The following is a 12,500-nucleotide window of genomic DNA, read 5'->3' as shown; positions in this document are numbered from 1 at the left end:
TTTCTATTAAATTTAATATATACAACAAATATACCATCAAAAGAACAATTTAGTTTTCCAGTCAGTATCAATAAGATGGCCCCGGGAAAAGCTTGAAAAAAAAATCGAAGGAAACCCCAGAGAGAAAAATATTACATATATATTTTATATATATTAAAATATAAAATTATAAATATATAAAATATATAAAAATAAATAGGGTTATATAATACACACACATCATATGCATTATATATATTAAATATTATATATATATTTTAAAAAATATAAAAATATATATATATATATATAAAGGTACATATATAAAATATATTATATATATATATATTATAAAATTATATATATATATATTTGTGGGTTGTGTGTGTGTGTGTGTGTGTGTGGGTGTGTGTGTGGTGTGTTAAATTTATGTATGTTAGAGGAAGAGAAGAAAGATCGAGCAATCGTAGATAGAAGTAGGGCATATAATATAATATGTAATATATATATAAAAAAATATAAATTTATATTTATGTATATATTAATATATAATATATATAAATATATATAATATTATATAATGTATATATATATGTGAGAAAGATGGTAGAATGCAATAACGCATTTTGATATATAAATACAAACATGTATGTATGTATATATATGAATGTATGTATATATGTATGTATGTATGTCAATTATAGGCCTAAGATTTTTCTTCACGGACAAACTCTTCCATCCCTTCATAACAGCGCCATCTATCACCGTGCAAAGTAATAATTATTTCCACAAATTTCCAGTCCTTCAAAACCAAGAGCAACCCTCCCCCCGCCCCCTCCCCCCTCCACTCACACACATAACTAGAAACACACAAACGCACTCAACCACCAACTCCCCCCCTCTCCCCCCCACAGCCCACGACCCCCCTACCCCCTAACGCCCGCGTCAGTCATGCACATGATTAACTCTGACTTTATTGCGCCTCTTCTCGTCTCCTCTCTGGCTCCTTTTCTTCTATTTTCTTTGGCTCTTCTTTCCCTTTCTTTGACTTCTCTTCGTATGTTTGTTTTTGTTTTTTTGTTTTTTTCATTCTTTATTTCTTTCGTCCTTTCACTCCTTCTTCCGTTTTTACTCACGGATTTCTATCCTACCGAGATAAATGTTTTTTTTCGTTTCAAATTAAGAAAGAGACAGAAAAAGGAAACAAGTCATTTGCATAATGATAAGAAATCACAATTTCTTTCTCTCCGTCCTCTGAGTGAAGCAGTCCCTTTTTTTTCTCTCTTCCCCCCTTTTTTCCCCCCCATCCCCCCTTTTTCCCCTCCCCCCCTTCCCCCTCCCCCTCCTTTTCCCCCTCCTCCTCCTCCCCCCCTCCTCCACTCTTCCCCCTCCTTCCCCCCTCCTCCCCTCCCCCCCTCCTCCCGTCTTTCCTTTTTTCCTTTTCTTCCTTCCCCCCCCTTCCCCTTCCCCTTTCCCCCTTTCCCCCTCCCCCCTCCTTCCTCCCCTCCATTTTTTCCTTTCCCCCCTCCCCCCCCCTTTCCCCTCCTTTACCCCCCCCCCCCCCCCTCCTCCTTTCCTTCCTTTTTTTCCCCCCCTTTTTCCCTCCCTTCCCCTTTTTCCTTCCTTTTTCCCCCTCCTCCCCCCCTCCTCCTCCTCATCCATCATCATCTCATCATCATTTTTCCCCCCTTCATAAACCCTCCCCGAAAAACCCCCATTTGATATCAGCCTTCCGCCCCCCCCCCCCCCTCACGTGGGGGGTCCAAATCCTCGCTTTTAAAAGAAACCAAAATTGGGAACGTTTTTGGGTTTAACCCTTTTTTTCTTTTTTTTCCCCCGAATTAAGGGAGGGGGTTCTGACCTCACCACGCGCGTCCTTGAGTGGGCCCTACACACATGCTTTCCCCCGGTTTAAAATTTCATACATACATACATATATATATTTTATATATTTTATATATAAATTTTAAAATATATAATTATATGTATTTTTTATATGTGTGTTTATTATATATACATATTATATATATATATATATATATATATATATATATAAAAAATAAATTTTTATATATATAACATATTTTATATAAAGTAAATATATACATACATAATAATATATATATATATTATATATATATAATATATAATATAAAAAAATATGTATATATATATACATATATTTTATATAGTAAATTAAACATACTAAAATATATATTATAATTATATATAAATAAATATATATATATATATTATTATTTTTAGAAGAGAGAGAGAGAGAGAGAGAGAGAGGAGAGGAGAATAGAGAGAGAGAGAGAGAGATGTAAAGGTATATAATATATTTAATTTATACAAAAAATATATATATATAATTTTATTTAAAATTTTATATATAAATATATAATAACTCATATAAACATTTTATAACATTTTATATATATATATATATATATATAAATATATAGAAATATAATACAGATACACCATAGATTGTATAGATATATAGATATCATTTTATATTTTCTACATATATTTATATATATATATATATATTAATATATATAGATATACATAATATATATATATTATATAATGTGAATATATAAATATATATATATGTATACTTATATAAATATAATAAGCATATCACACACACACCACACACAACACACACACAACACACCAACACACACAACACACACCACACACCACCCACACACACCACACACAACACCCCACAACACATATAAATATATTTATAATATATAATATATATATATATAATATATATACATATGTATATATATATATATAAATAAATAACAATATATATATAGATATATATATAAATATATATAAATGTATATTAATAATATATACCTATCTATATAATATATAAATATATATATCTACTATATGTATATATATATAATCAATATACATATAATATATATAAATATAAATCATATATTATATATATATATATATATATAATATATATAATATATGTTATACACACACACACACACACACTCACACACCCACACACACACACACACACACAGCACACCACTATATATATATATAATATATCAATATATATATATATAAATATATATATATAAAATATAAAAATGTCCATATATATCTATATATATATATAGTATATATATATATATTTATATAATTATATCTAAGTATGTATTATACGAATATAACAAATTAATCACTACATACATATAAATATATATAATATATATATAAATATATATATATATAATAAATACAATATATATATATTATAATATATAATAATAAATAAATATATAATAATATATAAATAATAACAAGTATATATAATAATATATATAATATAATATATTATATATAATATAAATATATATATAGTGTATAATATAAATTTATAAAATTATGATATTTAGGTAAATTTATATTTATTTACACAAACACACCACAGAAAAAACAAAAACACACAAAAACAATAACTTACACACACCATACACATACCAGGTTAAGTCTTTAGGCGTGAGGGCCGGGACGATAGGTACACAAAAAAGACTAAAAAATGTGGTTCGGACTACCACACACCCAACATCAACCAACTAACACAAAACACACAACACTACACAAAACAACAAACACAACGGGCGATGTACTGTAGGTTTGCGGCGTGCGGCCCACACATACCACAACCCCACACCAACCCACACCCCCCCCCCCCGGTGGGGAGTGGGAAGGTTTGTTGTGGTTTAGTATTTATGGAAAAATCTACCACCCCCCTACACCCACCACACAACCCCCACTAACACCTCCCAACACCACACACGAACACCCACCCACCACCATGTACACAACCCACCCCCCCTACAAAATACAACAAACTAACCGACACACATCCAACAACACACCAAAATTATATCACAATCTATATATCTCTATATAAAAATATATATAAATATAAAATAAATATATCGTACCTATACACATATATATAAATATATTATACAATATATATATATATATCATATATCCACAAAATATCACACAATACGCACTATCACTCTCTCCACCCCCCCCCCCACCAGCACCAGACCACCGCCCCAAACACCACACACACAACACCCCCAACCCCCCACACACCCCCCCATACAACACCACTACCCCCACCCCCCCAAACACAAACCCACACCCCACCCCCCCCACACAACCAACCAACAACGACCCCACCCACACACTCCCTTCACACCCTACCACCCCACACAACCCCCCCCACCCCACCCAACCCAACTATATATCTATCTCTCACACGCTCAACTACTAAATCCCGCACGCTAGATCGATCGCAACTCTATGCACGCTAGCTAGCACACTAGAAATCTCATAAATACCCTCCAACACTATTCACACAATTACACACACCCACATCACGCTCTCTCCCATCAATAACTCCACTCAGTAAAAGCACCCCCCGCCACCCTCAATAAATCTCTCCACACTCAAACTATCTCCCCAATCTCACACACTCACAAAACACACTCACACACATAACACAAGAGATATTTGAGAGATTAGGAATAATAGATATAGAATAGATAGAGAATATTAGTGGAGAGTGAGAGTCAGATTGATGATTGACTCTTGCAACATGTTCTGTCTGTATTTGTGTCAGTGTACTTGTCTGTGCACGTATAAGTGCCCTCTTATACCCGTCTTAAATCTTACTTAAATTACCCTCTAAACCATACTTTTTTAGGCAGGGTTAACCACATACCAACCGTAATAATTCCCGTTCTGTTGCCAAAACTGTTACTGTACAGGCGGTGTTTGTTTAATTTTATGTATTATGTTTTATGTTTGCTTATGTATGCTTATTCCTAAACTGCATGTTTTCCATATTTTAAAATGAAAAAAAAACTGACTGACAGAACACAACATAACACTCCACTAATTTACAATTATAAAAAAAAGACACGTTTTTTTATATAAGATCAATACACTAACAAACTTGCCAAGCAGGCCCCCCCCAACACACCCCCCGAGCCCCCGACCGTGCAAGGACCAACGAAATAGGCCCCAGCGCAGGGCCTCCCAAGCAATCGAACCGATGCGACGGGTAAAAAGGGTCCTGCAAGATTAAGAGGGGACCCACCTCACAGAGCAAAGTGGCCGAAAAGGAAAGCTGAGAAGAAGAAGCCTCTCCGCGCCCGCCTCCGCCGGAAGGAGGAAGGTGCCCTCGCAGGAAGAAGCCCAAAGGGCCCTCCCAAAATCAAATCCCCCCCCCAAGCCTCCACTTCTTTCCGCCTCAAATCTCAAAAACACCGCCCCAAGTAGGATAAAGAAAAGAAGGGGCCTCCCTTCGCTACCCTTCTCTGCCATCAAACCAAAAAACCACCTTTTTTTTATTATTTATTATTTTTTTGTTGTTTTTTAAATTATTTTTTTATTTTTTTATTCTTTTTTTTATTTTTTTTATTTTTTTTTTTAAACTATTTTTTTATTTTTTCTTCGCATAACACCTTTTTTTTTTTTTTTTTATCTTTATGTTTCTTTTCATTTTTTATTTATCGTTTTTATAATTTTTTTCTTTTTTTTTTTTTTTTTAATTTGTATTTTATATATACATATTTTCTTATTTTTTACCGGCCTTCATTTTTTTTCGTTAATCTAATTTCCTTTTTTATTTCATTTAATTTTTATTTTTTTACTTCGAACATTTTTTATTTATTAAATTTTTTTCTAGCTTCGCATCATTTTTTTTTCAAACTCAAACCAACTTATGATTTTTTTTTTTTTTTTCCTCTTTTTTTTCGTATTATTTCGTTTTGTTTTTTACTTATTGTGATAGTTTTTTTTTTTTTTTTTTTTTCGCAGCCGTTTTTTATTTTTTATTTCCCAATTTTTTTTCTTATTTTTACTTTTCTTTCGCATTCAAACTTTTTTCTCTTTTTTTAATTTTTTCTTTTTTTTTTTTCTACTTTTCGTTTACTTTTTTTTTAACTTTTCTTTTCGCACATTTTTTTTTTTTCGCAAATTTTTTTTTTATTTTTTTTTTTTTTTTTTTCTTTTTTTTTTTTTTTTTTTTTTTTTCGGTTCGTATTTTTATTATTTTCTTTTTTTTTTTTTTTTTACTTTTTTTTTCCTTTTTTTTTTTTTTTTTTTTTTCGTTTCTTTTCTTTTATTTTTTTTTTTTTTTTTTTCGCAACTTCGTTTTTCTTTCGTTTTCTTTTTTATTTTCGCATTTTTCTTTCCTTTTCGTTTAATTTTTTTTTTACTTTTCAACCTTTTTTTTTTTTTTTTCGGCATTTCGTTTTTCTTTTTTTTTTTTTTTTTTCGCGGCACTTTCCTCTTTTTCTTTTTTTTTTTTTTCGTTTTTCTATCGGCAAACACTAGAACAACAAAGTGTATACCTCCTACATACCAAAACCGCATATTAAAAATAAAACAACAAAACAAAACCGCCTTAACAATTATTTTAATTATAATATTAAATTAAAAAACTAATTTAAACGTAAACCGCATTTTTTTATAATATTAAAAATAAAAAACTTCCTACAACCACCGCATTAAAATAAATACGGATAGAGAGAGAGAGAGAGGAGAGAGAGAGAGAAGGGGAGAGGGTGGAGAGGAGGGGGGGGAAGGGGGGGGAGGAGGGGGAGGAAGAGGGAGGGGAGGAGGAGGAGAGAGGGGGGGAGGAGGGGGAGGAAGGGCGGGGGGGACGGCGGGTGGTGAGGGTGCGCTCGGTTAAAGGGCAGGGCGGGTGATGAGCGTGCGTAGGAGCGCGGTGGGGGGGGGAGAGAGGAGAGAGATAGGGGGGGGGGGGGGGGGGGAGGGGGTGGCGGGGGGGGACGGGAGTAGCGCTCGGGCAAAGTATCTTCGCTCCGCGAGCGTCTCCGCTCTCACCACGCACTCTCTCTCTCTCTACGCGCTTCTCGCTCCTCTCTCTCCGCTCTCGCTCTCTCTCTCTCTTTTTTTTTCTTTTTTTCTTTTTCTCTTTAATCTCTCGGTCCCTCACTCTACTCCTGCGCTCTCTCACTCAACTCTGGACTCCCTCACTCATCCTCTCTCTGTCTCCTCTCTCCGACTCTCTCGCTGTCCTTCTTCTCGCTTCTCTTCGTCCTTTTTTTTCTCTGCCCTTTCTTTCCTTGGTCTCTCTCCCCCTCTTTCCCCTCACCTCTCGCTCTTTTTCCCTTCTTTGCTCGTTGCTCCTGCGTTCTCCCTCTCCCTTTCATCTCGCTCGCTTCCCCCACCACTTACTCCCCATAACACACCCGCCTCTCCCTACCGACCCCGCCTTCCCGCGTAACCCTCTCTTTTTCGCATCACATTACATTAACCCACCAACCGTCCTCCGTTCCTCCTGAGTCTCGAGTCCTCGTTCGCAGCAGTCACATCGAGAGAGCGTGACGTGAAGTTTGCAAAAAGGAGAAAAAAAGAGATAGAAAAAGGTGGAGGGAGAGGAAGGAAGGGATAAAGAGAGAAAAGCGGGGGGTGGGGGGTGAAAGAGATAAAGAGAGGTAGATAAATAGAGAGAGAGAGTGAGTGAGTGAGTGAGAGAGAGAAAGAAATGAAGGGAGGAGAGAGGAGAGAAAGATAAAAAGGAAGGGGGAGGGGATTTTTTCTTCTTTTTTTTTTCTTTTATTACATTGAAGTTCTTCGTTTACAAAATACCGTCAAAGCAAGAGTCATTTCCCTTTTTTTTTTTCCTTTTCCTTTTTTCTTTTTTTCTTTTTTTTTTTCTTTTTTTTTTTTTTTTTTCTTTTTTTTTTTCTTTTTCTTTTTTCTTTTTTTTTTTTTTTTCTTTTTTTTTTTTTTTCTTTTTCTTCTTCTTTTTTCTTTTTTCTTTTTTTTCTTTTTTTTTTTTTTCTTTTTTTTTTCCTTTTTCTTTTTTTTCTTTTTCTTTTCCTTCTTCTTTTTCTTTTTTTTTTTTCGTTTTTTTTTGTTTTTTCTTCTTGTTTTGTTTTGTTTTTTGTTTTTTTTCTTCTTGTTTTTTTTTCTTCCTTTTTTTTTTTTTTTTTTCTTTTTTTTTTTTTCTTTTTTTTTTCTTTTTTTCTTTTTTTTTTTTTTTTTTTTTTTTTTTCCTTTTTTTTTTTTTTTTTTTCGTCAATCCCAAAGTCTCTTCTCCTACCTCTCGAAGGTTTCCCCTGAACAACATCAATATTTTTCGAAAGATCATTTTCCAAACTTTGAAAAAACCGCAAAGCCAACAACAAACACCAAAAAAAAAAAAAATACTCCATCCACGCCAAGGCGACGAATTCCCTTACAAACCTAGAAACGCAACCCATGCACGACTTTTTCCAAGAAAAAGTTCAGGAACATGTTTCCCACAGGTGTTTTTAATTTGGAACCGTGACTGTTTTGGGTCCGCAACCCTTCCCCCCTCCCATGTATCCCCTTAGCGCTCTCATTCTCTCTCTCTTCAAGGTTGTGTGTGCCGGGGCGTTCCCCCCTGGCGCGCCGCCGCCCCCCCGCCCCCCCGCCTTGCCCGCCCGCGGCCCTCCCGCCCCTCACGCACCCCCCCCGCTCCCCTCCCCGCTGTTCCCCGCACGGTGACCACAAAACAATAAAAAAAAAAAACGAGGATCCTTATAATTATACCCAAAGAAAAAAAAACAATTTTACACTAATTTCCTTTACCCCTTTATTTTTATAATTTTTAAATATAAAAAATATTTAAAACCACAAAAAAACACAAAATAAAAAACCATAACCTTATTATTTTATTAATTTTTAAATAACAATTTTCACCATTTTACCATTTTAAACCTTTATTTCCTTTTACTTAGTATAAATTGTCATTTATAACACTAAAATTAACACTTTAAGATCCTTTAACCACCAAACCCTCCTCCTCCCTCTTTTACTATTATACTAAAATAAAACAAACATTCCCCTTTACCCATTAAAATACAACTTAAATACAACATACAACTTAATACCCCCACTCTCAAAACCATAAAACCCTCCCCTTCCTCCTCAAAAAAAACCCAACATTAATAAAAAAAAATTAACCCTCCTCCTCTTCCTCCTTCTCCCCACCCACCCCCCCCCCCCCCTCCACCCTTTTATCCCCCGCCTATTAACCGCCTTCCTTTTCCCCCCTCATCATCCCTCCTTCCCCCTTCTTTCACACCGTCCCTTCCTTCTTTCCTTCCTCCTTCCCCCCCCCCCTCTCCTTCACCCTTCCGTGAATCTCGCACTGACCCCTCGTCCACCGTCTCCCTCCCCTCCCCTCCCCTCCCCATCTTCTCTTATTCCAGTTTCTTCCTACTCCCTCATCCCTCCCCTTCTCTCTCCCCTCTTCTCTTCCTCCTCCTTCTTTCACCTTCTTTTTCTTTTTCTTCTTTCCTCACTCACGTTCGTTCCTCTCCTTTTGCCTTTTCCCTTCTCTTTTCTTTCCTAATTCCATTCCTTCCCCCTCTTTTCTTCTCTTCTCCTCTCTTCCTCTCCCTTTCCCTTCCTTTGTTTTTCCCACCTTACTTCCCCCTCACTCTTCCAACCCCCCCCAGCCTCGGGGCCCCCTCACCACCTCCGAGGGACCCTCCCCCTCCCTCCCTCCCTCCCTCCCTCCCGCTACCTCCCATATGTCTTCCTTAAAACCAATGTGGTGGCGACAGAGCAGTTTCAAGTACAATTAAGCCAGTTTCTCGATTATCCAATTATGCTGTTTACCTATTTTGTGGATGGGTGTTTAGTTTCACGCTTTGTCACAAGGAAATGGACAAGCACACAGACAAACACAAAAACAAATGCAAACACACACACACTTCCTAACTCACATATAAACATCATAAATAGATTCGTAATTATGCAGCCATCTATCTTCATATATGTATTTTTCATCTATTTTTTTTCTATTTTTTCGTCTGTTTTGTGGATCTCTATGTTCAACTGAATGAAAATGAAAAAAAAAAATAATAAATATATATATATATATAGATAGATAGATAGATATAGATATAGATATACACATGTAGATACAAACATAGATATGAATATTCAGATCGACATCAATATAAATATTACAAGTCATAAAAACATATTCATTCTGAATAGTTACCTCGCCCAGCTGATAGTAACTGATGAATGAATGAATTAAGTTAATATTAATGAACTTGGTAATCGCTTGATATCAAGAGAGAGAGGGAGAGAGAGAGAGAGAGAGAGAGAGAGAGAGAGAGAGAGAGAGAGAGAGAGAGAGAGAGAGAGAGAGAGAGAGAGAGAGAGAAAGAGAGAGAGAGAGAGAGAGAGAGAGAGAGAGAGAGAGAGAGAGAAAGAGAGAGAGAGAGAGAGAGAAATGACCGTAAAGAACGATATGTAGAATTTATACAGAAACATAACAAAAACATATAGACACATCAGTATATATAGAGAGGATATAGGCATCACATGTATAAGGAGATGTGATATGAAATATACTCAGATATGTACTGTAATATGGGTACACTGACTGATATATCACATTAGTATTTAAGCAAATGTAGGATTCTATATGATAGATGTGATAAAAATATATAAACACGGGTCTAGTGTAAATATAGAAATATAAATAGGATATTGATATATGTACAAATGTAAAAACTGGTTTACAGGTTATTGAGCGATTTCAATGCTGACAAAAGTAGTTATCTCGCTCGGCGCTGACACTTCTCGCATCTATGAAAACCGTCATCACTAAGTTGCGATTGGTGTCATTATCATCACTTTTTTGTTCTTGTTATCATTTGACTTGTTTTGATTATTATTACTATTATCATAATTATTACGAACATTATTATCATTATTGTTAGTATAATTATTATTAGTATCATTTTATTATCATTATCATCACCATTAATATCACCATCATCATCGCCATCACACCGCACCATCATCACACCATCATCATCCTCATCACACCATCATCATCATCATCACACCACCATCACACCATCATCATCATCATCATCACACCATCATCATCCTCACACCACCATCATCATCATCACCATCATCATCATCACACCATCACCATCATCATCACCACACCATCATCATCACACCATCACATCACACCACCATCATCATCACATCATCACCACCACCGCCACCAACACCATCATCACATCATCATTACCACCGTCATCACATCACCATCAGCATCACCATCATCATCAGCATCAGCATCATCATCATAATCACACCATCATCATCACCATCACACCACCATCACATCATCATCACACCATCACCATCATCATCACACCATCATCATCACCATCACACCACCATCACATCATCATCACACCATCACCATCATCATCACACCATCACCATCACACCATCATCATCATCACATCATCATTACCACCATCATCACATCACCATCATCATCATCATCATCATCATTACACCATCATCATCACCATCACACCACCATCACATCATCATCACACCATCACCATCATCACATCACCACCACCAACACCATCATATTGGAATCATTAGTAAGCCTGGGTGATTCGGGTGAGCGAGGGAATTGAGTCTAACGGTAACTATACTTCCTTTGATTATCATTTGAATATTTTTTACGCATAAATTGATAAATCGATAGATACTGAAATGGTTATTAAAAGGTCTTATAGAATAGTTTGTTGATAATGATACTATAGATAGAGATTATGGGCATTCAGGGACCTGGCATAAGAGCAACCAAGCTTCATCTTATCATTATAGCAATATCGGCACATGCGGAAAAAGAGGTAGGCAAAGAAATAAATAAACACTAAATCTGTTATTGGCAAAAAAAAAAAAAAAAAAAAAAAAATCCTCCTAAAGCCACTGAACTAAGTTGACTCTTTGATAAAGAATGATAATGACAATAATAACAGTAATAGTAATGATTTATGACAATACCAACAACAATAAGAATAGTATTGACAGTAATAATGATGATGATAATAGTACTAATGATAATAATTGTAATAATATTAATGATAATAATAACTCTGATAATAAAAATGAAGATGATAGAATTATAATGATAATAATAATACTGACAATGATAATAATGATAATAGCAATAATGAAAACAATAGTAATGGTGATGATGATGATGAAAATGATTATAAAGATAAGTATAATAAAGATAATAGTAATAATAATGATAATTTCAATAATGATAATGACAATGATAATAATGATACCAATAATGATGATAATAATCACGGAAGCAGCAATAATGATAATATCTTAAATGATGACGATGATAATAATAATGATAATAACAACAACAACAGTGGTAGTGATAACGACAATACTGCTACTACCACAACAAACAAACCTAAAGATAACAACAATAAAAGTTGTGATAAATAATGGTCTGTCAGCGAAGGTGAATTGAAGTCATGTGTAACGGTCACTAATTATTCATATCCTAAAGACACTTTGTATGAATGTGCTACAGAATGTGAAAGTTATCATTATCATTAGTATTGCCTTTTATTGCTATTATCATC

General features: G+C 34.9%; 1 protein-coding gene across 1 annotated transcript in view; it reads left to right on the top strand.

The window, feature by feature from the left end:
• Window positions 1-12,500, top strand: part of LOC122260167 (uncharacterized) — a gene marked incomplete at its 5' end in the record, with an annotated part of 21,309 nt that overhangs the window by 6,327 nt on the left and 2,482 nt on the right.

Source organism: Penaeus japonicus, unplaced genomic scaffold (genome assembly GCF_977035675.1).
Source record: "Penaeus japonicus unplaced genomic scaffold, GWHDUDI00000001_assembly GWHDUDI00000041, whole genome shotgun sequence".
Classification (NCBI taxonomy): Eukaryota; Metazoa; Arthropoda; class Malacostraca; order Decapoda; family Penaeidae; genus Penaeus; species Penaeus japonicus.
This window is presented reverse-complemented; position numbering and strand designations above follow the sequence as displayed.